Source organism: Ylistrum balloti, unplaced genomic scaffold, assembly GCF_031769215.1.
Source record: "Ylistrum balloti isolate Yb309-2 unplaced genomic scaffold, AGI_CSIRO_Ybal_v1 Utg369666, whole genome shotgun sequence".
In the NCBI taxonomy this organism is placed as follows: domain Eukaryota; kingdom Metazoa; phylum Mollusca; class Bivalvia; order Pectinida; family Pectinidae; genus Ylistrum; species Ylistrum balloti.
Genome location: NW_026781914.1, coordinates 201,503 through 206,151, shown reverse-complemented (window position 1 = coordinate 206,151; position 4,649 = coordinate 201,503).

The following is a 4,649-nucleotide window of genomic DNA, read 5'->3' as shown; positions in this document are numbered from 1 at the left end:
AAGTAATATAGCTTTGCGGTTATTTGTGAACATTTTTCAATACGTTTATCCTTTCAGTACTTTCAGTGCTTTGATTCACATTGCATTGCTTTTCAAGAGTCTACGTGTAGTCCGTAGTTTTGCCCCTACTCTGATTTTAAATTGAAAAAAATCAGATTTTGTTAGTATGTCAGTATTTTTGTATCTCATGAAATTTAGCGTTTCCTTTTTAAACAAAAAGAAATTCAGTGACAATGTCCATCCTTTTACAATGGAAATCAAGGATAAAACAGATATTTCTACAAAACTTGCTAATCTCGATCTTTATCTTCAACGCAACCACCAGGGACTACGCCCCACAAATATGTTTGTTCAATGTTACGTGATGATTCATATTTTCCTATCCTGAGTTTTACGTTTTCAGATTGTTAGATTAAAACTAGCATATGCTATAATGGATTCAATATTCACGAGGTTGATACCACTTTAACGACTCCCGTGATGAATATAGATAAGTGTCTCCTAAACATGTAGTCAAGGTGACTGAAGACTCGGGGAAAGTTTAAATAGTGCCATAGGCACAAAGACACAAAGTATGTATGTTGTTATATATGATGCTTGTATGACCGCCGACTACGTTTTCATAAACGATGTTTTCATTTTCAAATTCGACATTATTTTGAGTGACCTAGATACATGGCCGATGTCGTCGAATGAAGCAGAAACCGTTTATACTTCCGGAACACCTTGATCTTAGTCCACCCGTGTAGCAATTAATTCCCACACCTCGTCATGAAAAAGTGAATTAGCTTTAACACTCATAAAGTGTTATCTCCCTTCGTACGTATACACGTCATAGTTCGTCTGGGAATAAAGTTGTTTGTTTACCTTCTCCTAAGCTCACTATGCAATGTTATGTTATAAAATAGTTTTTTGATGTTTTGACTACGTAGTTATATCCACACTATACTTATCTTTTGTTTTTCTGTTTTGATACTTGTTAATGATTTATCTTAGCCTTTATGTTTTGTAGCCCAGCACAGTCTTCGGGTTGATTCTCCTGTGTACAGTCTTTAAGATAAGCTGTCTAAAATAATATACCATCTGTTCTGGGTATTTTGGAAGTGGGGATGGGGGGAGGGGGTCATACGAGTTGGTGTTAAACTGTCCCGACAGGCAACATATGAACAAAAGTAAGATTGACATGGAGACCCCTGAACAAACACAAGGTAGTACGACCAGAGGTTGCGGAAGGGTAAACATCTTCTGCTTTATCAATTTCCATATTTCATCCAGAAAGATAATCGTGTCAATGCTCAAATTTCATCAGAAAGACAATCGAGTCAAAACTTTATGAAGAACCTTTGTCGTGATTTCTTGTTTGATTTCTCAAACAATTGTATTTTTTAATATAATTTCCAAAATTATATGAAACTTTTTAGCACTTTTTAAGGTCACATCTTTTTATGAAGAATAATTTCATAAGATTATTGTACAAATGTTTTCTTTCATTCGCTTAGGAATAATAATTTTCCCGGTCACTTTGTAAAGTTGAGCTAGTATTACTTCGTAATTGAAAGATCATATGTGAAATAACATCAATATAATCGTGAAGATCGCCAGACGTCAGTGTTGGAACCATAACTGTTAATACACTGTAAGGTACCAACGCTTTAATCCTAACCTGCAGGATACAATGTAACTGGGTTATATAACAGCATTTATTTCATTCGATATAACACCATTTAAAACAGCTACGAGTACAGAAGCCTAAAGTCGTTGGATAGTTTAAATAACCATAACAAAGCACATGTTAAAATATTGAGTAAGTTGATTATGACAGGCCGTTAAAATACATGTATATACAAATCGATCTCGTTTCAAGACAAGAGGCTGAAAACTCGTTTTAAAGGTCAAAACACTGTAGAGATGTGCAATAGATGTTTTATAAATCACGCGTTGATATGATAGTTATTACCCCCACCCCCCACCCCTCCACCCCACCCCAGCTCATACAGACACTACTGCAATACATTTGTAGGCCAATCCGATTCTAAACATAAGCTTCTACAGTAACAATATAGCGACTTTGTCAATGTTATGTAAAAACGAAACGGAGTCAAATAGATCTGTGCCATTTACTTGATCAGTTGTAATCGCCTAATTGATTAGAATCGGATAAAGATTGTAATCTCTTCTGTCAAGGGTGTTAATACGGTCAGGAGAAACCAGAACGAGGAAGTTAAGAAACTACAAGGTATGATGACGGGTTTAATGGTCTTCGTCATGATTTCACTGAGTCTTGTTTAGGATGTTGTTGTCTACCTATCATTTTCGAGCGTAACATTGCATGCAGAGTGGTTGATGAATCAGAAGACGGTTACCATTCCGGAACACACACTCTTGTCCACTTTGTACGTCTTCATTTGTTTCCGGCAGGAAATTTCACAACAGGGAAATTATAATAATCTCGCTTATTAAACAGCTTGCTGAACAGATGTCTTTATTGGTTTCGTGGTAGGACAAGATCGAGGTGCGCAGCTGATGAAAAAGAGTCCATTTCTGGCGAGGGTATACGATAGACATGGTCAATAAATTTATCTTTTTATTTTTTATTTTATTTTTGTCCCTTATGTGATATCTTACCATCCCCAATAGAATGAGCTCCAATATATTGAGTTAACAATATATCCGTGACAAAAACACATCTACAAGGATAGAATTAGCTCCCAGTCACTGAGTTAATAATACATCCGTGCCAATAACACATCTACAAGGATAGAATTAGCTCCCAGTCATTGAGTTAACAATACATCCGTGCCAATAACACATCTACAAGGATAGAATTAGCTCCCAGTCATTGAGTTAACAATACATCCGTGCCAATAACACACCTACAAGGATAGAATTAGCTCCAAGTCATTGAGTTAACAATATATCCGTGCCAATAACACATCTACAAGGATAGAATTAGCTCCAAGTCATTGAGTTAACCATATATCCGGGACAATAACACATCTACAAGGATAGAATTAGCTCCCAGTCATTGAGTTAACAATACATCCGTGCCAATAACACATCTACAAGGATAGAATTAGCTCCAAGTCATTGAGTTAACAATATATCCGGGACAATAACACATCTACAAGGATAATGAAATAAAGAAAGTAAACATTGGGGAACTGTAACTGTCGTTATTATAGAGTTAACAATTTCAAACATGCGTGCCAATGACACATCTACAAGGATTAAAATGTATCTTTCAATATTCAAACGCTAACAGTGAAAATATACATGAAAAAAACACATCTACAAGGATAATGAAATAAAGAAAGTAAACATTGGGGAACTGTAACTGTCGTTATTATAGAATAGTTCCCCAATGATTTGGTAATTTCAAGTTTGAAACATGCGTGCCAATGAGCATGCGTGTTATGAGGGATCGTACAGGTATCTGTAGGGATGGCGTGTAATATCTGTAGGGATGGCGTGTAGGGAACAGATATGTAGGGATGGCGTACAGGAAACAGATATGAAGGGATGGCGTACAGGGAACAAATCTGTAGGGATGGCGTGTAGGGAACATATCTGTAGGGATGGCGTACAGGAAACAGATCAGTAGGGATGGCGTACAGAGAACATATCTGTAGGGATGGCGTGTAGGGAACATATCTGTAGGGATGGCGTACAGGGAACATATCTGTAGGGATGGCGTACAGGAAACAGATCAGTAGGGATGGCGTACAGAGAACATATCTGTAGGGATGGCGTGTAGGAAACATATCTGTTGGGATGGCGTACAGGGAACCTATCTGTAGGGATGGCGTGTAGGGAACATATCTGTAGGGATGACGTGTATGGAACATATCTGTAGGGATGGTGTACAAATAACAGATTGGTAGGGATGGCGTACAGGGAACATATCTGTAGGGATGGCGTACAGGGAACATATCTGTAGGGATGGCGTGTAGGGAACATATCTGTAGGGATGGCGTGTAGGGAACAGATATGTAGGGATGGCGTACAGGAAACAGATATGTAGGGATGGCGTACAGGGAACAAATATGTAGGGATGGCGTACAGAGAACATATCTGTAGGGATGGCGTGTAGGGAACATATCTGTTGGAATGGCGTACAGGGAACATATCTGTAGGGATGGCGTGTAGGGAACATATCTGTAGGGATGGCGTGTAGGGAACATATCAGTAGGGATGGCGTACAAAGAACAGATTGGTAGGGATGGCGTACAGGGAACATATCTGTAGGGATGGCGTGTAGGGAACATATCTGTAGGGATGGCGTGTAGGGAACAGATATGTAGGGATGGCGTACAGGAAACAGATATGTAGGGATGGCGTACAGGGAACAAATCTGTAGGGATGGCGTACAGAGAACAGATCTGTAGGGATGGCGTACAAAGTGGATCTGAAATAACTTTTTCTTGATTATTTTGAGGCACTTTCTGTCTTGGATCGGTTTTTTTCCCTCATTTTTTCTAGTATTAACTAGATTATACCAAAATAAATATGACTTACGATGATATACAGTTGATGAAGTGAAGATACTGGAATATAGCATTTAATGCTTGTATACACTAGAAAATCAGTTGGCCGCTCTATATTAACTGTGATAGAAGTTAGAAACTTGTTGACAGTATCTCTGTGATAAC